The sequence below is a fragment of the Thermobia domestica genome, chromosome 12 (assembly GCF_964235325.1).
Source record: "Thermobia domestica chromosome 12, izTheDome1.hap1.1, whole genome shotgun sequence".
NCBI classification, from domain to species: Eukaryota; Metazoa; Arthropoda; class Insecta; order Zygentoma; family Lepismatidae; genus Thermobia; species Thermobia domestica.
In genome coordinates, this window is record NC_137465.1 from 191,955,857 (window position 1) to 191,980,012 (window position 24,156).

The 24,156-nt window shown below is 37.4% G+C and overlaps 1 protein-coding gene across 1 annotated transcript in view; it reads left to right on the plus strand.

Moving 5' to 3' along the window:
- The first annotated feature begins 681 nt into the window (after positions 1–681).
- Positions 682–24,156, plus strand: part of Octbeta2R (Octopamine beta2 receptor) — a 393,700-nt gene continuing 370,225 nt past the window's right edge. Inside the window, exon 1 of the mRNA XM_081734504.1 lies at positions 682–1,002. The gene's annotated coding sequence lies outside the window, so the exon portion shown is untranslated. The remainder of the gene's footprint in view (positions 1,003–24,156) is intronic.

Consider the following 24,156-nt stretch of genomic DNA (forward strand, 5'->3'; position numbering starts at 1 on the left):
GAAATGGTTAATTTCAAATGGTTAATTTTGTTCTATGGTGGTCAACATTGAAACCAGCAATGGTAAATTTCGTTCTATGCCGATAAATGTTAATGGTGATCAACGTTAAAACCGAAATGGTTAATTTCAAATGCTTAATTTCGTTCTATGGCGATCAACGTCAAAACCAGCAACTATTAATTTCGTTCTATGGCGATCAACGTTAAATTCGAAATGGTTAATTTCGTTCTGTGGCGATCAACGTTAAAATCAGAAGTGGTTAATTTCTTTCTATGAATCAACGTTAAAACCAGAAATGGTTAACTTCCGGTTCGAATGCAGGGTTAGTGTATAGAATGGAATCTGTTCGTAAGATGCTGAATCGATTTCAAGAAACCGATTCCTCCTATCTTTTACTTCTTTTGCTCCGATACTTGTCAACTAACAGACAGATAGACATACATTGCCGTTTTACAAGGCATCCCATACTTATAGCACAGTTTAGGATTCTAGTTATTGCACCAATAATACACGCAAGAGATCCTTTTTTTTTAAATTTTTATTTTTGCTTTCCCCACAGTTGGCAACGTGCTCTACAAACAGAGAAAAGACCTGTGGCTACCACTTTCTGCTGGCCTTCACAGTTTTCAGCCGCTGCGAGTCGAATCGGAATGAGACGGAGGTAGCCAAGAAACTCTTTCGCTTGCTTTCAGTCAATTGTGGTTGGTTGGCCGGTTGCTTCAATCTGTGCGAGCAACGAAAGTAAGCATCAAACAAGAAAGAAAGAGAAAGAAAGAAAAGGAAGAATAAATAAATGAAGAAAATGAAGACGGTGGATATTTCGATACGGTTGATGATGCAGTTCGGTGAAAGTGTGATAAAATAAGTAGTGTGGTTTATATAGGAAAAGAAAAGAAATAGCAATGAAAACAAACTTCCATATATTTCACTATAGTGATGTGCATTAAAACTATAAGAGAAAGTGTTTTTCTTTTCTAATTTACATTGGAGCTTTTAAAACAGGTAAAAAAAAATATTTTTAAATATTACTCTGAATTTTATTAACGTATTTTGTTTGTTTATCGATTCAGGAGTGTTTTTCATGAAGCTTAGAACTCCCATGTCATACTGCATTATCATGAGTACCGAGCTTCCCCGTGGCTAAGCAATTAGCGTACGCGTCTTTGGCATGAGAGAGCCAAGTTCGATACCCGGGGAGAACTCATATGGTTTGGACTCCACATTAAACTACAGTTCCATGCCTCATATGGCCTGGCTGCTGAACGGGACGATGAACTCAAAATCAAATCCAATTCATGAGTGTCCTCGGTGTGCGTGGTATGTAGTTTGATTCTCGGTGGGTACGCAGAATTCCAGTCTTGATCTAGTTAATTGGGGAGCTACTAGAAGTAAGAAATAATTAAGATCGTTCTGAAAAAACAGAAATAACTGACTTTTGGATCAAAAGAACCAATATATTTCAGTCAAAAATTTTCTTGTACGCCTTATATCTGGAGAACGACATATAGTGTAGCCAAGCCCAAACTATCACTTAACTCAGTATGATGTGCTTATTCCGTAAAAAGTGCGAAAATTCGATTTAGGGTCCGTTCAAAAAATTTGTGGCCCTTGATCCAGAAATTACGTATTGGCCAAGATTGCAATCTTTTGATGCATTTTTTGGACCATTCCTGATGTTCTTGGCCGAAATCACAATCTTTTCATCTATTTTTTGATCATTCTCAAAATTCTTGTTTTTTACGCACGTCATCCAATTAAAATCCCTTTGACTGTTATAGCTAGTAAATAGGCTATCAAGACAATGAGATTGTAGCTTATTCCTTTAGAGTAAACGGTGGTTCAGTCGCACAGTTCTCATCTTTAGCTTGAGGGGTTCGTGGCTCCATTTCACGCCATACTAGTTCCTGCACTCAACAATATTGTAAAATGAAATGAAATCTTTAAGTTTTACGTCCCACGGTTATGCCGGTTAGGCTAAAGGAGACGGTGATGATGAGTAATGAATGAAATGGTGGAATGAAGAAAGTGGGAGGAAACGGGAGAACCCCGAGAAAACCCACGCACACGGTGTTTGTCCACCACAAAGTTCACTTGGCGGGGGCTGGGATCGAACCCGGAACCCCAAGCACCAGAGGTGAACGCTCTACCACTGAGCCACCGCGGCCCCTCAACAATATTGTGTTCATATGTTTCCTGGAATCCCTTTATACCTGTCACACTTTTTTTTCATTTCGAAACTTATTCCACTATGTTTTTAAGGTTCTAATAGCGAGCCTAAGTGATAGTGTGTCGTCTCGAAATCTTTTGCAGAAATATCGCCTCGTCTAGGTCCTCGAAGAATTCTTTCTTCTTTTGTCTCAATTCTTCAAATAGCTTTTCCCGTCTCATCTTGGAAAATTTCTCATCTGGGGTTGTAATTTTTATTTCAAAATTTATGCCAATTCATTTTATACAGTATGGCGCTAAATTTGTTGTACAAAAGCAGAGGAGTGATTCCTAAGAGTAAAACACAAAAAAGTTCCAATCCTAAGTTGAGGGCGAAACCCCATCGTTTACGTGTTATAGACTGCCGAAAACATCAAAAAATTAATTCTAAAGGTCCATAGCTCCAAAACAATGGGATCTACTGTAGTCGGGTCAAGACTTCACTTAGGAACTAGTATGTGCCCTATCCAAAAAAAAAAAAAAAAAAATAAAATAAAATAAAAGTTTGAGAATCCTAAGGTACTGACGCAATAATCTGTATGGAGGTAGTTGGAGAGTACTTTATATCATAGGCTCGTAGTCAAACTCCCTCTATAAAAATTGTTGTGGAAGCACCTCAGGATTCTGAAACACGCATTTTTGGATAGGGCACATACTAGTTCCTAAGTGAAGTCTTGACCCGACCAAGGTAGTCCCATAGTATTGGAGGTATGATCCTTTAATTTTTTTTTTTCATTATTTCGGCAGCCTATAACACATAAACGATGGGGTTTTTCGCCCTATGTTTATTGGAACTTTTTTGTTTGTTTTACTCCCAGGAATCAGTCTGCTTTTGTACAACTATTTTAGCGCCGTACTGTATAGAAGTTATCATACATAATCCTTCCACGTAAGGAGATGTCCACGAAAGGAGTGACATAACAACATTTCAGGCGCGCACCCAGAAATTTTTGTTAGAAGGGGTCCAAGCTTTTTTTGGGGGGGGGTCTAATACTAGAAGCCACTACGTCTATGCAGTATTGAACGGGTTTTATTCTGCACCTGAAAAGGCGATTAGTAATTGTAAAATACTTCTACCTATATTAAAAAAAAAACTTGATTGTTTTTATAAGAGAAAGAGTACAAATGAAGTGTAAAATCAAATTTTCATGCTATATCAATCATTTCCCAGTTAAACAAGTATAGTTTAATTGATAATGTAAACAAATGTCTGTTGAGTCAGGAATTTTTGATGGGATTTGGACTCGGTGAACGCCCCCCCTCCCCCCGTGAGTGCGCCTCTGCAACATTTAAACCATATTCTTCTTTATTGCAATGTATTGTGTAATGACTTGGCGTATCTTTAAACGTTGATAAATACTCTACATTGTGTTCGTACGATAACTTTATCAATTTCTAATTTTTATACCATGGATGATGTAACACTAAAAGAGTGTTTGATATCTAAGATTTGAGTGAACTAACTTACCCTAAAAAGTTACTCGTGACTAAATGTCTAATACTCGTGCTTTATGTGCGCGTGTTCACGAGTTCGATCCCCAACAATGATACCTATCTCAGATTTAAAATCGAATAGTGGTTCGAATCTCACATAGCCTCGATGCTGAAAAGAATATTAAGATCGAACTAATGAATTCAATTATTTAATTACTATCCTTGTGCATCCGTATAAGCCTGACATCAATGACCAAGTGCGTAATATTCATTCCACTATATTTCGTCATTAGCTTGTTACTAATTACGTGATACAAGGTCCGTCAATAAAGTTCCGACATTTTACAATAACAGCCAACTCCCTTTAAAATGTTACCATAGTATGGCAACACTGGATAAACTTATGTCGAAGTTTCTTGTTAATACCTGTTTAAACCTCGGTTTTATGCACTTTAAACAAGCGTGCAACGAATGTATATAATGTGAAGTTTTCATACGAAATTGCTGGATACGAGGGTTCATCGCCCGCCACGATGCACTTCAGGAAGTTGAGTTTTGTTGAGTTGCCAAAAACTCAAGAACAGCTTTTGCGCCACACGTGCTCCTCGCCGGACGTGACTGCTATCCAGTGCGTTGCTTAGCTTGGACCCCCCCACCACCACCACCATAACCCCCGGGAAGCGTGCTACTGGTGACTGGAGCGCCGCGTGGCAGCCAGTCTCATTTTACTTTGTGAATACACCCTGTACATAGTGAGAAGCTGTTATCTGCAATCAATTACGCCTCTCAAGAATAGGCCTATATTCCATCTCCACTCTAAACTTTATGCTAAAACCGGTAGTAATAGAAATCTTTGCTACTAGTTCCGGTTTCAATATTAATTGAGTAAATATCACGCCATGGAAACCAAACTCCGTCACATGCTGCTTACGTGACACTGCTACTTATTCATTATAATGAGTATTCTCGAAGCAAAACTACAAATTTGTGTCATAAGTTTTACACTATTTCCACAACCCAAATAGCAGGCACGTGCATACGCCGAGATCAACCGCAAGTGTAAGGTCAGACTGGCTGAAGAGGAAGTGTAGCAAGCGAACTATTCAATACGGAGGCCACCACACTTGTCAGTTTTTAGTGGCAGTGATGATATGTGCTTAACAATATCTGGTACGCGAACTGTTCCTATATGGTTCACTGCCACTGCTAAGAGTAATGATTCACTACGAAAACAGGTGAAGTGAAACTCGTTGGTTCATGTTGGTTGGTAGCAACTCGTTGGTTCCAGAAATTATTATGCAAGTTGTACAAATGTCAAAGATCGGTCAAGGTCTGGCAGCTCCAGCGTAACAGAGTCTGAGGTCATACGTTATGTCGTTGACGAAAATCCATCCATCAGTACACAACGATTATCAAACGAAGTCGACATGTCCCAGTTCACTATAGTACACCACAGGGGCGGATCCAGGACGGACTTCTGGGGGTGGCGGTGGGTTGTAATACTGCTACTTAGAGCTACTTTTAAGAGTTCCAAACTCTGAGATGGGTTTTTATTTATATATATAAAATAAGAAAGTTTCCTCTTCTGGGGCGAATCCGCCACTGGTACACCACCTTCACGAACCCGGGAAACTCATCAGAAGCTGCCGCATTTTGTCACATGAATCGATCTCAGCTCAGCCCCAGAGGAGATAGATGTGAACCGACAACTGCTACAAAATTCGCATAATGTACATTTCCTGAAACGGATTGTCACATATGACGATAAGTGAATGTTTATCCAAAATCCGAATGTGCAAGATCAGTGGATGAGAAAGATCCAACTTCCAGAATCGATCATTTCGAGCATAAAGTCATTCTGTTGTGTGTGTGTAGTGGAACTACAAGAACATAATTCACTTCGCGATCGTCCATAACTGTCGGTCAAAGCTGGCCCCTATTCCAAACAATTGGATCGGATGTATGCTGCAGTATGACAAACATATCCTGCAATGGTAAACCAAAGGCGCACCCTACTGCAGCAAGAAAACTGAAAACCACACAGGAGGTTGAAACAGCAGTGGCTGGTTTCTTTGTCTCTAAGGACAAGACGTGGCTGAGAAACGTGGAATTGAGAAACTGGCAGGATAGTAGATAGTCCTACACGAGCAGGGCCGGTCCTCAGGGACGGCGCTAAGGGTGGGCGGGGGTGGGCAACCGCCCACCCGATGGATGGCCTTGCCCACCCATCCGCCCACCCCAACAGAACAGGGGTGTCATTAACACTGCGTTGGTCGCGCTCTCCACCGTTACCTGAGTGGTCGCGCGTTCTACTATTGTAGAACATCAGTATTTTTTTTTATAGCGATATGATTTTTAGCAATATTCGATCTTGTGTATGTTAGCTATATTATCATACAGGCTTTAAAATATTTTTAAATTATTTTATTTGATTAATGCGAGAATATTAACAAAAATAAGCATTAGGTATATCTTATTTAACATATTAACAATTTCGAACGAAAGAACTAATAAATGTTTAGGCATAAGTTGTAATAACAGCATAAACCTTCTTCTATGATAGATAATACAGGTAGAATGATTTCATGTAATCTTTTTGAATGATTGTGTACTCCAAGCAATCGTCACACACGCTTTTCTGGTTGTCTGGGCACACCCATCTCTGGTATTTTCCAAAAGTTTTTTTCTTCTTGAATTGTTGCGAAAACGACCTCAAAAGAAACATTTTCCTATCCCGGAAGCTTTGTCTTGTGGAACACCCTCGCTGAAGCCAAGCAGAAGTTTCCCTCTGTGTCGAAGCTCTTTGGCAAGGATTCCATGGCATTTTCGCTGGTTTTATCAACTCAAAAGTTAGATCCTGTAGAAAATTCTTGCGTCTGACATTCTCATCGTTCTTATTTGCTCTAAATATACTAAGAGCATTAACACCATGTACGTTCATCATGATAATAATGTCTTTTGGGCCAACCTACGAAAAGCTGGTATTACATTCAAATTGGGAATTCGTGAGTTTGTTGGCGTTATGGGATCTACATACCAGCGAGAATGTTCCAATTTTTTTCTCTACCGATATAAAACGCACGTATGTTGAGAGAAGGTAGTTTAGCAGGACCCGTGACTAAAACACTAGCTTATACTATACAATGTTTTCTTCTTCCTCCGGTAAAATGTCTGGGACATCTTCGGTATCATTGCACTCAACTGTTTATTCAACAAAATCTTCCTCGAGCTCCTTCATGTCTTAGATCCCAAATACACTTTCATAGTCACTTTCTGCCTCCTCTAACCACAGAAGCACCTGTTCTCTGTTATGTTCTGACATTTCAAATATATACAAGCACGTATTCCACAAAAATAACGTGAAAATGTAAAACAAAATAAATCACTAATACGAAACAAACCAGTACGCCAATAGTCGCGCGATCTACAATAGTAGAACACTAATGAAATCATGGAACAAATCGGAGAAGGTGCAAATATAAGGGCTGAAAATAGACTGGAATATACAAAAGGCTTTCGGAGAAAGGTACATAACCGCTCAAGGTCGAGCGTATTGGCAACTGCTCAGGATTTTAAAAATAAAACATCTGTTCTACAATAGTAGAACGCGCGACCACTGCAGTGTTAAGGGGGGACAGGAGGGGGCAATTGCCCCCCGCAAGATTTTGAGGAATACATATACTTTATCAATTGTCTACTAATATACTAGTGCAAACTGTGAAAGTCTTATGTTGTTGGTGTTCTTGTCCCTTCAAGCGAAGTCTGAAATGACACCCCTGCAACAGAAAGAGAATAATAAAGGTGACCAGTGCCGGATTTAGGTTTGATGGGGCCCTAAGCTATTGAAGATAATGGGGCCAATTTATTTCTAGCATTCTTTTTCAGCGACAAAATTTCGCCTTTTCTGGTTGAATATATGCTATATGGTAATTTATGGACCTAATACATATCTATTAACCTAATACGTTTTCGTGTATATTTCGTTAACTTAACTTACTGTTTTGAATACATTACAGAAAAACTGTAAAATTTGTAAAATTAGCGGTAGTTTAATTTGGTACCAATAAAGTCCCTTGCCGATCTTTTTGCACCAACTATGATCCACGCTCCACGCCATGCTTCTACAATATGTGGAGACCGCATCATTTCTCATTTCAAGTTGTTTCTATTCAGTTGGGTAAAGTTTGAATCGTTTCCAGGGATCCGATGTAAGTAAATACAGTCTAAATATCATCCAGGGTTGGTAATTACTGCCTGAAGCTCAACTAATCGTGTAAGCTTTTTCGAGGTCAGGTTACTGGAGTAACTCAAAATGGAATGCAACCCTCGAAGATTACACAAGGTGTAATAGGACACAAATTCGCTGGAACCAGAGGCGAACTTAGAAGGTTAAAACTGGAGAAGGGGCAGCTAAAACCCAGATTATGATAGATATATCGTGAGTTTACTCTAAATTTTCAAAAATATGTAAGTAATGGCTTCAATTATTTTTGTCACTCAAAAAACTGGGATCGTAGACCTCTCCGGCCCCTGGCTAGATACGTCTCTGGCTGAAAATCATAAAAACATCCTTAAAAAAACCTAACTGTTGCACTAAAATTATTATAAGACCTATAAATGTAGGTAGCATCTTTTTACTGCGACGTGAAAAGTTGTTGGTACCTTGCCTTGCTATGTAGTAACCAGTGGCGTATTTAGGGGGGTGGCTTCCGGGCTTAAGCCCCCCCGAAATCACTTAGTATATAAAGTAAATGAAAATGTTGCAGAATTTTCACATTTCCAGGCAAAGCCCCCTCCAGCCCCGAAAGTTAGCAAAGCCCCTCCCGAAACAAAATCGTAAATACGCCACTGGTAGTAACTAGTGCCGATAACATAATGGATTCAGCCTGTTGCATACTAACTTACACAAGGTAAATTCGAGTAGTTCTGAACGTAACAATACATAAAATACTGTTAATATATACAAACGAACGACTCATATGCCTAGAACGAATGGATGAAATCACTACGATTCGTGCTCCTATTCTTTCCTTTAGTCAGTGGCGGATCCATTCTGAATGTTTAGGGGGGGCAGTCGTTCGAAGTCAATAGGTTTTATTTTACGTTTATAATACAAAGGTGAAAATTCTTAGGATAGGTTTTATTTTTAAAATAAAAGCATATTCAATTCTGGGGGGTGATCGCCCCCTGGATCCGCCCCTGCATTTAGTGATCCATTATTGCACTCTATAGATCACTATATGAGCTCCTTCGTGGCTAAGCGGTTAGCGTACGCACCTTTGGCGTGGGAGACCCGGGTTCGATTCCCGGTGGGAGCTCATGTGGTTCGGATTCCACGTTAATCAGTAGGTCCCGTCTCATGTAGCCTCGCTGCTGAAAGGGGCGTTAAACTCAAAATCAACCCAACTCTATAGATCACTATGAAAATCAGTTCCAAGTTCTGAAAGTTATGAAAATACTTCTGCAAACTACTTTTCATACTTACGTACAGCGAAATAAAATAGCTATAATTTTGCGATGTAAAGATTATTGCCGCTTAGGGCTGTAATTCCTTTATATTTTACTATTATTTGGCGAGCTTGTCGTTTCATGCCTTCTTCTTAAGCATCCACTGTTACCAGACTCAATTTCTTGTCGAATTCCAAATAGTACAAGAAAGGGTAGCACTAGAGTTCTATCCGCATACAAGATACTGTATCACTTAGGCTGTGAAATCTTATCAAAGTAGCTAAGTGTAATGGCTGGGAAACAAAATCCCTATTACAAGCAGAGCTGGGAAACGAGGGTTCCATTATGAGCGGGGCTGGGCAACAGAAATCCCATTAAGGCGGGTTGGAAAACAGGGCCCTATTACTTCCTTCATGAAAGCTTAATACATAACAGTACAGAACACCGTTGTTGTATGTGCGTTTTATCTTATTTGCTTTTTCTTATTATTTGGAAATGACATTACAGCCACTTTTTCTTTAAAATTTTTGGGGCCCCCAAGAGAGCTATAGCTTGTTTAGCTTATACGCAAATCCGGCACTGAAGGTGACATCCTGTACTTCACAAGCAATAGGTATTACTTTCGATTGTAATGTAATAGGTTCTATGACTGTTTAACTCTGCAATGGACAATGATTTTAAGACAGATACTTGTAGTAATATAATGATGTCAAAAGTCGTGATTAATGAATTTAAGTTTAACACACGCACAATCGTGCTATTGAAACGCCAGTGTTTATGTGTGCTGCACTGAAAAAAAAAAGTGCTTTCTAAAAGCCAACTAAATAATGGACAGAGCTGGCCAGTATTATCTATTGTCTCATTTTGAGAAAGAGAGGGAGGAGAGTAGTGCCTTGTGTCAAGGGCGCCGATCCTGGGGGCCCAAGGGGGCCCGGGCTCCCCCAAAGCCCATGTGCGCCCCCGCATTTTATTTATGAATATACAATATTTGGCATAATTTGAATTCAATTTGTCTTAAAATCCTCATGCATGCCTTCTGCATCTGAATGCCCCCCCCCCCAAATTTACAGAGAAATCGGCGCCCTTGCTTTGTGTTGGCGCGATAGCTTCTTATAAGAGGGTTCCAACTTGCAATTGTTTACAGCATTGTACCACACGTCTTACCCGTGTGGCATTAAACAGATTTGTAAAAACCCTTATTATAGCATTGTTGAGTTGATCTCTGTTGCGTTCTTAAGTCTTGGCGGTCGGTGCTTGTTCAGCTATGTCGAAAAAATTTAGCGATTTCTTCTCAGGCTCGGTGTCTTTCTCGTGTTCAAAGAAGCGCGATTTTCAATCCGTTGATGTTAGTGATAATCCTTCTTCTTCAATGGGGAAAAAGACAAAAAATACAAATACATGTGATAACCAGGATTCGCAATTTGAAGTGTTCGATTTCGAGGAAAGTGAAAATGAACTAGATGTTGGAGAGAGCGAAGACGACACCATTGCTTCTGAAGTTACTCATTTATATTTTTTGTCTCTTGCTTTCTTGTATTAAATACTTCAAAGATAAAAATGTTTGCAGCAGCCTATTTTACCCTTGTTTTACTTTACCTACTTATTGTGTATTTTATGTTATTAACGAAAAGTAGAGTATTATCTGTTAGACTGCGTTGTTTGAACCTTCTTTTATTTCTATGTATTCATGTGCATTCTTGGAGGGAGAGGAGTTAAAGCAGTCTTGAACTTCTTCGACTACACAGAACACACCGTTATTATTATTTAAAAAGCTGAAAGTAGAGGTAGTGTGTGTGCCACGCGGAATTCGGTAGGTCGAGCATATTGCCACGAACTCCCGCAGCCCATCCTAAGTCCTGCATTTCTTCAGTCTTACCAGGTGAATGCTGGAATGGCACCTTCTATAAGGCCAACACAGATGTTTTCCACATCCTTGTTTCTCCCCTATTTCGGTCTGAGCCTTAGCTAACTAAAGAGTATAAAAATTGAAATTTAATTATTGTCAAAAAATGTCTACATTGCCCAGTTCTCATTTTCGTTGTCCGCCCACCCAGCAACTAGGTCCGCCTCTTTCCGCCCACCCCATCAAACGTTCCTGGCGCCGTCCCTGCCGGTCCTAGAAATTTGTTGCCCCGTGTAAAGGCATAATTTGCCGCCCCCTTTCTCCTGAAAGAATAAATCTTAAACGCTACAATTTTAAGTATGCTACCCCATTATTAACAACGAAGGGGAGGGAAAAAGCACTCGCACTCAGAAAGACCTAAACACTGTAAATACAATCTCCTTGTGTCTGTTTTTTTTAAATAATTTACTATGTTATTGAAAGGTAAAGGTAACACACATGCAGAAGAAAGATGGTAATTCTTTTTAGAGAATTCAATATAATTCCAGTGCAACTAGCTCTTTTATCTTGATTTCTTGATTTTCCTTCTGTATCTGTTAAAAAAACGTTTTAAAAAATCGTTTCCACCTTCAATGATAAGGAACTTCTTTGTTACAAGGACAAGACTGGTTTTCATACCAAAACTAACTAAATGGAACAGGTGTTCGCTACTGTTCGACAATTGAGTTCTTGTATTTGACAAGTGCTTTAACATTCTCCATATGACCTTAAACTAATGCAACTAAAGATGATTTATGAATGTAGTATTCACATAGAAGGTCAGCTTAATAAATTTAACTACAGCCATCATGAAGTCTGTTTCTAACAAGAAATATTTATTTTAAATCATATAGTTATAACAAATTTTGTCGCCCTGTTCAAATGTACGTATACGAAGGGTTATATTTAAAACGTTAACCTGTTTTGATTTTACTGATATAAATGCACATATATATTGTGTACCAGAATATTGCAAGACTTTTGGCCCAGCCTTCTAGTAGAGATATATATTGTATTGAAGATAAGAAGCATCTGTACAACAATTTTTCTTGAATGTGTTATGGATGTCTATTGACTATTGAGTTCTCAAAATATTCATTTCTACGTAAATAATGCACGATGAATTAGCATTATTGACTACTGATTGCCACTGGATAAAGTTTTAGAAAATATGCAGTGGCGTAGCGTTATCCAAAGAAGCTGTAGAAGCGACGTTTCCCTTGAATAGACTGAATAGTGTATTGAAATTAATAACATAATAATGACTTAAGCAATGGCAGCTCTTGAGAAAAGTTGTATCCATAAAAAATTACTTTTATGGCTAAGGAAATTTTTCTTTCATACAGCTTTAAGAACCTATGTACAAGAGTTAGAAGACACACGTAAACTTGCTTTCCTTAGCTTTAACAAGTTTTAATTTTCTTAATGTGACATCCCTCAAGGGCCACCACTGGATTTAAGACAGTCGAGAATGCCAGTATATGGTGTAAAATAATGTAAATTTTAAGCAGCAAACAATTGTGATTTTTCGCCTCTGACCAGTAATTCTCTTTTTCTTATTATTGTTACAAACGATACATTGGCAACCTTGTGCAGTGGCGGCTACTGCAGTGTCCCCGTGCAAAACCTAGCTTCCATTTAAGACAATGCTCCTTCACGAGTGGTGGATATTGAGAGTTGCTTGAGACGGCGGCAGCAACTGTTTCAGTGGAAGCAATTGCAGTTGCTTCGTATGAATGCTCCAATTTAAAGCAATGGTTCGCAAACAGTGGCACAAGTCAGTGGCTGCGTGTGAAAATGGGCTAAGAATAATTTACTAGATGTATTAAGAGTAATGCATTAATAATAACAACTTTCCGTTCGTAGAAAATCACGTTTGCAAATACAAATTTAAGCATTAGATGTCGGTGAAAACTTAATGAAAACTTTGATCCTAATTAATAAATAAACAAAAAAGTAAGCCGATTAAAATCATATAAAATATTAAAAATAATGACCTCCATGTTGCAGTTACTGAAATCCGTGTAATACGATAAAAATTGAACGAAGATAGCACCTTTCTTCTGATGAGCAAAATTGTGTTCTGTTCACAAATAGCAATATATCCTTTGAACTAATTTATGCTTCCTATATGTTGCACATATATATGACCTTGGAGATGTACCAAGTGAAGAAAGAAAGAAAGAAAAGAAAGGAAAGATAAGAAACATCATCATTCTAAAGATTTTATGCTTCATATTGTTTTGAATTTCTTGCTTTTTATAGCACTTGACAGTTGGTAGAAAGTCTATTGCACATATCAATAGTAATTGTGTTTTGATCCATTGTTTGTGTTTTGTCGTTGTTATGCAATTATAACTTTACACAGAGCTCCATGCAATATGACAACTATACAATCTTTAAGCTCGCTCTTGACTGCCAAGAAAGCAACTCATCTTTTGAAACTCCTTAAAGACTTGCTCTTTCTTACAACAGAGGAAATTAAACAACAGTATTAATTAGTGTATAACGGGAAAAAAATCTCCAAAGATAAGACAATGAACTGAAGAAAATTGTATGAATGAGTGTAAATCCTCATGCGCCGTTTTTGAAAAATCTACAAAAGACGAGTAAACCTAAAATATGATCTTAAATTAGAACCACGCCACCTATAGGGACGAAATTGATACTGAGGTATACCTTTATCAAACTTTTCATTACAATCGCCCCCACCCCCACTTCCTAAAAAAAATTACAATGGACAAAGATGGCACGGAGAATGGCGTGGTGTCATGCATTCCCTTACTTTTCAAATCCACTTTTACCCTTGATACGGGGGATCCATAACTTAAATTTGCTAGCAACAACTGCAACGCTAGTTTGAAAACCAATCAAAACAACCGGCCTCGGAATAAGCATACGACATACACGTATTGAATATTGTAAATACATTCGTTTAAAATTGTATTATTCATTACAGGAAAACAAAATTACGAAGTTGAAGAAGAAAGTCGTCCAAAGTCAAAACCCGAAAATTTCCCGTATTCATTTTCAACGAAAAGCTGGCTTTTTATCTAGAAAATCCTCCATTCCACCCAGCGAAAAAAAACTGGTGTTTTTGCATCTCTAATGTTTATTTTGCACTGGTCAGCTAATTTTATAATCTAGATATACTTTACTCTAATTAATGCTACAGTCGTATATTGACTTAAGTAACTAACTCTCATTCAGTACTTATTTTTAGTTAATTCACACATTTGACATTACGTACATTTAATCAGACAATATCATCATCATCATCATCATCATCATCATCATAGGTATCCTGCCTTTATTGACAGGTCACTTTCTGCAACTAAGCTTTTCCTGAGTCTTTATCTCAGTTCTTTATTCAAGGTCCCACAAAATAGTATTTTCTTCTTCCTAAAGGCTTCTTTCGCCATTCCTATTCTTGCTTTTATTTCACGTTCACACTTCATATCATCACTAACAAAACTAACCAGTAGAGCAACCCACATTATGCTTTATTTTTTGTTTAACTATGCTTTATTTTTTTCCAAATTATGCTTTATTATGCTCTATTGTTAATTTCAATCATTGTTTTACATTAATCGCGTATAATGTATAATATTTACTATATATTAAATATTCTAAAAATCTTGATCTATTTATTAATATTTTATGCAACCAATTTCTTTCATATTTAATGAACTTGCTACTTAATTCACTATAAAGAGATATCTGCTCGAGTCAGTTTTTGTTATCACTTGTGTTTACCTTAGAGATGCGTATATACAGAAAGAAAAAGTGAAAGATACCACCAAAAAGTACAGAAAGTGCTCAAGTTCAAGAGGTACACATAACAATACAGTGTGGAGTTCTCGTATACTATTCATTGTTGGCGGAAATTTTCTTCTTTCTTCTTTTACTTTTTTCTCAACATCAAAGGATTACACCGAAATGTTTACAGAAATAAAATTAAGCTTTTCATTGTTGCATTCTTATGTTCTCAATGATTTTGCGTTGTAAATATTGGTTTTTAAAAAATATTAATACAGTATGTTAAACTTTCAGTTAAAGAGAATTTTCCAAGAATTGTGCTATATATTTTAAATTATGCTTTAGGCTTTATTTTCTAAAATTATGCTTTCCTATGCTTTTAAAATTAGTTTCTTCTGGAACCTTAGACAACCACAACCATGTTTAAGGTACCAACCATATGTATAAATCGCTATTATGCTTTTTATGCTTTTAGGTTGCTCTACTAACCAGGTATCAAAAACTGCTCAAATATTCTATTTCTCCCCTCCTAGTTCTATCCTTGTTTGATACCGACCATTTCATTCCGACCACCATGGTTTTTGTCTTTCTAACATTTACTTTCATCCCGTATTCTTCACAGGCCTTCCTCAAGTTTTCTAAGATTGATTTTCTCTTCAGATATCTGCAACAAGCACATATCATCTGTAAACCGTATACACCTAATCATTCTGCCTCCGACTGTAATCAGACAATTAAAAGTATTTTTTGTCTAGTATTAATAAATAAATATACACATGTATTTTAACTGGTCAATATGAATGGAAATTAAATCATTTTGTTGTTATGAAATCGAAGGAAAAATTCTTAACGGAAAATTACTTGACACGGATTACGGATTACGTTAAGTATTCATAACTAGAAAATTAGTTAAATTGAAACTCAGATAACTCTTCCATAGGAAATTATTTCTATAGAAAATTTCAGATAATTTAAATTGTGAAATATGATTCAAAGTATGTAAACTTTCTCTTTATCATATATAACCGTTAAATTTGGAACTGTCAAGGACCTTTTGAAATGAAATGAAATCTTTGAGTTTTGTGTCCCACGCTTATGCCGGTTAGGCTAAAGGAGACGGTGATGATGAGTAATGAATGAAATAGTTGAATGAAGAAAGTGGGAGGAAACGGGAGAACACCGAGGAAACCCATGCACACGGTGTTTGTCTACCACAAAGTTCACTTAGCGCATGCTGGGATCGAACCCGGGACCCCAAACACCAGAGGTGAACACTCTACCACTGAGCCACCGCGGCCACTCAAGGATCTTTTGTTTCTCATTTAATAAATTAGTTTATGCCATTAATGAACATGGTGTTTTTTAATGAATAATTAATGTAGATTGATTGTGATATAAACAGGATAATTGGCTGTAGTCTCGAAAATAAGGAAGCTGTAAACTATTCGCTCGGACATGGTTGTAATTATTTCACACTGCAAGAAAAAAATATCAACTGAAAATGAACTTAACATTGTAAACATGCAATTTGATAATTAGATACAAAGTAATCTTACTAGATTAGCTGGAAAATTGTAACTGCACAGCAAATAATTGCTCTTTCTGTCCTAAATAAGTAAACATCCCTCTCAGCTCTACTTGCAAATGTATGTAGACAGGACATAGAAGTCGTATGAAATATTTCCCCTTACTGCAATTTCATTCCGTATCAGCAAAGTCAAATATATGTAAACTACTTAAGTGTTCAACGCAAATAGCTCTGACATTTCAGTTCACTATAAGAAAAATATACTTAGCTACGTATTCAACGTATAAAAAGTTATATTTCTGCTAATGATACGCTTAAATACACAATTCAAAACAAAACAACAACAACAACAACAACAAAACTTCTCAAATTGAATGAAAGCAATCTTTTAGTGATAGTTTAAGAATGAAATATCCACAATTTTCGAAAAACAAAAGTTTACATAACTTATGGTTTCAATCTTGAATTTCAGTATGAAATCCGTATCCCAGAACGCCACTAAAAGGGCTTACAATTACGGATGCTTCCACATTTTACGTATGCAATTTTATATGAATATAATATAAAACAAGATTAAGAAAATGGTGCAGATTGTAATTTCAATCTCACCGTCAGTTGCATTGGAACAAAGATAGAGCTAGAAAATAACTTCTGACTTCGCCAGAGATGGAATCTCAACCAACAGCGCGGAGTTTCCAAAATGTATGTGGGTGCATATAGATGGCGGGACGTGTTATATGTTTTCAGGGAAATCTCGAAATTTTTTTATTTATTGATTTCCTTTTAGTTAAAATCTTTCATGAACACAGTCATAAAGGGCAGTGCTATAATAAACTAAAATACACAGGTAATATAAGTCGCATTGTAGTGTGTCATTTGTAAGGAAATACCATAGAAATAGGAAAAATGCGATTCTATTGACAATATAGTTCCATTTTTTATTGTGGTGGCTGCCTTTGACTAGGCTAGAGACAGACAAGAAAGGGGAGAGTGTGTTGCTGAGGTTAGGAATATTAACTTCCATCCCAAGGTTTTAATAACTTATTTTTTGATAATGGAAAGTGAAAAATATGTCTTTTATTTTGTTTCTATCTAACTAAAAATCTTGTGAGTGCGCCGCATCCACAACATTATTTTTGTGGGTAATGGAGCCCCGGAGCACCCACGTAGTCGGCGCACATGATCCCAACCTCCCTTTGATAGGTAGGAGCCTTATTGACTATACCACCGAGACTTTATTATAACGTAGAGTGCTTAAAATATAACGACTTCTAAATTTCTCACTTGCAAGTGACCAATATACGACCGTTGGAGGACTGTTTTTGCGAACAGAGCAAGGGTTGTAAGAAATAGATGGAGCAAAGAGGGAAAGATCCGAGTAGGACTGTCAGTGCATTTGTAATTGGGGTTCCAAGATTAGTGTTTTCGGCGAAACCACACTGTTAAAAATAATTTCTTAAATTTGAGAAACCGTTTCTTATCTGTGCACCGAGACAATATTTTCTTAGAAATGAGATCTGGTAATTCACATAAAGGAAAGTAACAGTACATTTTCCCGTTTCGCTTTATACAACCTTATCTACTTTTCTTCATTTCTCCTTAATGAGAGCTTCAAACTCTTGTTTCTAAGAAAAGATATTCTTGGTGCACAGATAAGAAATGGTTTCTCAGATTTAAGAAAGTATTTTTAACAGTGCATCCTCTACGCCACCGATGTTCTTCTGTGTCTATCAGCACTGCAGTTTTTAAATTCCAAATTTGAAGACTGGTTCCTGTTCTCTGCTTACGGTTTACTGGGAATGCCGCAGCAAGTCGTGACAAGCCAGGAATTGGAAATGACCTGCTCTACATAGCCTTCAATTTGCCAAAACAGTTAGTGCACAGTAAGGGAAAAGGTTTAAGTTCTAACAAAAGTGTCTTTGCTGTGCTCGATCTCTTATGAACTCTTCAGACTCGCAGAGAATTTATCTTCTCTGAGATTGAAGGACTACCAGCCAAGTTTAGCATCCATAATTATCCGTTTACACAAAATTCGTCTGACAAGTTTTTCCTGTTTAATATGATAATATTTGTATAGTTGGAAATTTTGGGATGAAAATTCATTGTTCGGTATGGTGAATTTTCCAACGCTATAGAAGTTTTATGCTCCAGTAAAACTATAAAAGTTATTCTATTCCCTTGTCGTATCGCGTGATCAAACATGTGCCCGCACTTTCACACAACTGTACAGGGGGTAAATTTGTCTAGGAATTTCAAAACTGCTCTGAGCAGAGTAAATATAAGGTTGTACGGGTAATGATATAAGAGTCATTTTGAGTTATCTGGGAATTGTTTCGGACGTCTTAATTGACTAATCGTCTATTTCAGCTTTCATCATTGGCCATTGCAATCTCGATTGAAAAACGGGTTGGCATTATTCGTACCACTGACAATTCTAGTCACTGATAGTTGTAGATTATCTTAGACTGAACTTTTAATGAACAGGAGTGAATGTAGGGGAATTGACATAATGACTCCCAGAGTGAATGTACACAGAGAAAAATCCGTTCTACGGACAGCTGTATATTGTACAAATATACAGTATCCTCTTGCTTACTATAGAAATCAGTACGAAGCATACGTTATCCGTATGATACATAGGCACTGCCCTTAGATGTTACATCATGCCTTTGCAGGATGTCTGACATCTAACAGTTTTCCGTATATCACATACATATACTTATGTTACCTTCGTCAGCTATATGTTATATACATCCATTTGTATGTGAGATCCTGACCGCCTACATTGTTGCATACGGAAAGTACATATAAATGGAACACTTATACAGAAAGTATTATAAAACATGCGTTTTCAGTTATACGTCTGCTGTACGTTAAGTCCAAAAACTACAGGAATTACGCATGTAACCTATCTTTTTAAGTACGCCACCTACAATTTTTTTTCTCAGTGTAGGGCATAATGACCGCCCGGGGCAAAATCGTCACCCCGGCACATAGCGGTGTTCCTCTAGTGACAGATAATTGGTACTACTTCACAAAATGGTGGTGTGACACGAAATGGTTAGAAAGGGAGACGTCGCTACCTTCAATAGCGTGTGAAATAAGCGGAGAAAACCATTTTTTTATGGTATGTCGATATAAGGTATATAGTGAATATTCTACCTATTGCTGAAAAAACTAATTACTTGAATAAAACATGGTACACACATAGCTAGTGAAAAAGGTTTAGCCATCAAACAATCATGTATGATTTCGTTGCGGAATATGATGGATAGCAGATGAAAGGTTTTTTAAAGTTATATCGGGATTGGGGCAAAACGGACCCTTAAAATTGTACAGGGGACCAAAATATCCCGTGTCGAATTGAGCAGGGTAATCTGAGAATAGTGTGAAGTCAGTGCTTCCTGTGATCGAGCGAGTGTACTTGTTTTGTCATCTGTTGGCATGTTGGAGACCTAGTCTCGAAATTTTTTGATATTTGTTTTTCGTATTTTCTTTTTCATTTAGTTTTATTTTAGTATTATTTTCGTTTTTATAGTTTTCCGCTCATTGTTTTATAGATGTACAGCTAATTGTTTCATTAACATTTTCAATGAATAAGGAGACTAGCATTTTCTGATTAAAACAACATAATGTTGCTTAATATGTATATGTAAAACAGTATACATATTAACCCCAACAAGGGGTTGGGGTAAAACAGTAATTCACAATAGGTCCATTTATTTGCACATATAACTTGTTTGGTAAAACTTTCACGCCTTCCACTTATTTACATATGTAGAAGAAAGAATAAAGAATACCGGTACTGTACTTCAAAATCATCGACTTTAACCCTTAAGGGATCCGGGGTTTTGGGGGGATTTTTTAGACTTTCAGTCAAGCAGCTACTGCATCGTCACTATTTATCCTAGGATCATGGTTCATACCTCATTCTCTTCAGAATGGAGCTGGCTTTCAAATGGTACCACTTGCATGCTCATACCGTATACCAGGAGAGGGAAAATGATGTCAAAGGGAAAACTTCAGGGGAATTTTTTTCACACTTTGGGCCCCTCCGGAGCGGCCCTGTGTGAACGTAGAGATCTCAAAAAAATCTGATAAATAGTACTTGGTACACTGAATGTATGTTCCAAATTTCAAGTTTCTATCTTGAATACTAAGGGCGGGAGAAATTTTATCAAGAATTCCCACAATGCCCCAAATTACCGCAAAACACCATGACCTCAGGTAAAAAAAAAAAATCCTAGACGTCTCTATTTACTCTAGGACTATAATCCGCCCATCATTCTCTTCAGAATAGAACTGCCTTTCAGGCGGTACCATTCACTTGTCTCCATCATGTATCTAAGGCGGGAAAATACCGAAAAAAGGGATTTTTGGTCTAAATATCCCTTTTTTCAACTTTTAGCCCCTCTAGACACCCCTTGTTTTAACGCAGAAATCTAAAAAAAATTGTTAATTACTACTCGGTGGACTGAATGTTTGTGCACAATTTCAATCTTCTAGGTGCAAAAATAAGCCCGCCATAAAATATATATACTGAGAATGTCCCATATTCCCCTATACAGAAGTATATTTTAATAAAAATTCCCTAACACATCTCTAATTACCCTAGGGTCAAGGTCCGTCGACCCTACTATTCCTTTCCTCTTTTAAGGTCGCGTCATAACTACCCTTCTTTGAAAACCGAAGATGCAGTAAAATTGTGACGTCACGGCGGGAGCAGAAACAGCTTTCGCCCAAGGTCTTTGTCATTCACCCTTGCTTCTCTCTTTGATTTTTGCAGGAAAGTGAGTGATTCTTGCTTTCCTGTATTAAGAAAACATTAATTACTGGACGTGCTCGTGTTAGCCTATAAGCATGTCGAATTGTACACTAAGTACTTGTCACAATTATAGTAGAAATACTACGGGTTCCAAAGTTATGTATCATGTATTTCCCTCGGATCCTTTGCGGAAAGTTTGGCAAAAGAAATGCTGTCGGAAAGGCATCTTTAAAGTTGAAAACGCCAGCGTCTATTCCGATAATTTTATTCCCGAAGCTTATGGACATAATTTAAAATGTGAGCTTCTAAATATTCTACCCAAGAAAAAGTTTAAACAAGATGTGCCTTCACTAAACTTACCATTACCATACGGAACCGTGTTCATGTAAATAGTGAAATAATTAAATGTACGGAAATTAGGTGTTTAAAGAAAAAACAAATCAGACATTGGGGTGCAGCCAGATGAAATAACTATTGTGACTGAAACAAAAAATAACTCTTTGTTTATGTTATTTTCCGTTTGTTCTGTGGAGAGTGAGGGACATAAACCAAAAGAAGAGCTCTCCTTTTTGTGTAAAGAGAACGAAAAACTGAAGTCTAACAGTGTGTACAAAGCCAAAATAATATGTTTACAAACGAAGTTAAAAGAATTGGAAAGCAAATATTATAAAGAATTAATTTCAAAGGCCAGTTCTAAAATATAATATTGTGATCGTTTCAATAAAGTGGTTAATAACCGGGTGATGATATATTACGAAAAAGTTTTACACTAGGCCAAGTATATATGCTAATAAATGGCAAGAAAAAACTAAGACGGATTGATTAAGATATCATTCGTGCATTAACGCAACACGCCTCATTGATTAATTATACAATCATCTGCGGTTACAAGTTCGAATCCCCGTACCCAATGTGGCAACATTTCGACGTTGTATGCAAAATTACCGTGTTTTTTTTTTTTCTGGTATTCTTACCCCAGTTTTGAAAATGTTGACTTAGCAAGGGCGCTACTTAAAGAGTGTGGAAACATTTTCGGTGCTTATATTTGATGAATTGAATGTTAATAGGCGCGTATGCTATGACCAAGAGATTTATTTATTTTTAGGACCACACAGAAATGTCCAGGTGGCAATGATTCGAGTCTTAATAGATATGTGGAAACAGTCAGTGCATTATGATTTCGATAAGACTATAAAAAGTAAAAACATTACTCTTCGAAATCATATCGAAAGTTGAAGTCTTAGGATTCAAGATAGTTGCGATTCTTTCGAAGTTCAATGGTGGCAATATGAGGCTATGTGGTGGTCTCGTTTCACCTTCTTCCAGGTGGATGGAAGCAATAAAATAGTATAAAGTTATATTTCGAACATTTCACAAAAAACTGTGAATCGAAGAAAAGAAAAAGAATGTGATTGGCCGACCGTTTTATGTCCTAAGAAAGACAATTCGCTCTTGAAACTATTCGACAAGCCTAAGACATACTTCAGAATTCGGTTTTTGAATAGAAAAACACAGGAACTCCGCAGGAGGAATGTTCTTTAAGATAGTGGATGCAAAGCTATTCTTCAAGTGCTACTCAATGCTATAGTGAGTACACATTGTATCTGTATGTAGTCTATTTTTATTGCATTTAAAAATGTGTTTTCCTTTGCAAATCGCTACGGCGGAACATAGGCTTAGCACACGATATTTGTCCCTGCTTCACCTCGGTGACGTCACACTACAGCTGGAGAAAGTGGCTACGCAGAAACAGGGAGTTATGAAGGGACCTGTAAAAGCGCGGAACAGTAGGGTCGACGGACCTTGCCCTAGGGTCATGTTTCGCCCATCATTCTCTTCAGAATAGAACTGCCTTTCAGATGGCATGACTCACGTGTCTCCATCATGTATCTAAGGCGGGAAAATCCCGAAAAAAGTTATTTTTGGTCTAAATATCCCTTTTTTCAACTTTTAGCCCCTCTGGACCCCCCTGTTTTAACGCAGAGATCTGAAAAAAAATTAAATAAGACAAGGTGGGCTGAATGTTTATGCACAATTTCAATCTTCTAGGTGCAAAAGTAAGCCCGCCAAAAATATATATATACCGACAATGTACCATATTCCGTATACAGAAGGATATTTTGTAAAAATTCCCTGAGACATCTCTAATTACCCTAGAATCATGGTTTGCACATCATTTTCTTCAGAATAAAACTGCCTTTCAGGCCGTACCATTCACATGTCTCCATCATATATCTAAGGTGGGAAAATCCCGAAGAAAGGGATTTTTTGTAAAAATATCCCTTTTTTCAACCTTTTGCCCCTCTGGATCCCCCCTGTTTTAACGCAGAAATCTGGGGGAAAAATCTGATAAATACTACTCAGTGGACTGAATGTTTGTGCAAAATTTCAATCTTCTATGTGCAAAAATAAGCCCGCCAAAAAATAATGAACATAGGCTTAATAAAAGAAAATATATTTTAGAATTATGACGTCATCACCTCCTATGTCTCGACGCAGGAAGGTGTGAAACCATACGTAAGGTCTTCTACAATGCCTCTGGACTTGGAAAACAAACAAACAAAAAAAAAACGGACGAAAAAGCTCAAATAGGAGATTTATAACGCAATGTACCATGAAACACCCGTATCGTACAAATTGTACCATCGGATCCCCAAAGGGTTAAATTCATAGCAACGTTGTTATTTCAATTTCAACCCCTAGTAAGTTGTAGCGAAAATACTGATAACCCAGACTATAGTGTGGAATGTATAACGTCGTTGGCTTCCCGCGAAAAGTTGTAGTGACGTTTATGGGGAGTGGGCAGCTTGGTTACTCGTGACTCGCTGAGCGCCGTAGATGGTTGGTGGTGATTGGCTACCCTCTTACCACACCCCTAATGACGAGCAGTTCAAGCGCGGGAAGCCAACGACACGTTATACCTTCTGGACTGTAAACACAATCATAGAAATCCCCTGGTAGGAAAGAATTTCTTAACTCCGTGGTGAATTTTCCCCCGGTTCACCCCTGAAAACGTTATTGCTTCCATTTACTCTGTCTCTGAAGAAGCACTAATGCCATCTATGTAGAAGTGTATTATTATAATAATAATAATATACAAAACGAATTAAATGGATTGGAATTCTTCTGTTATGC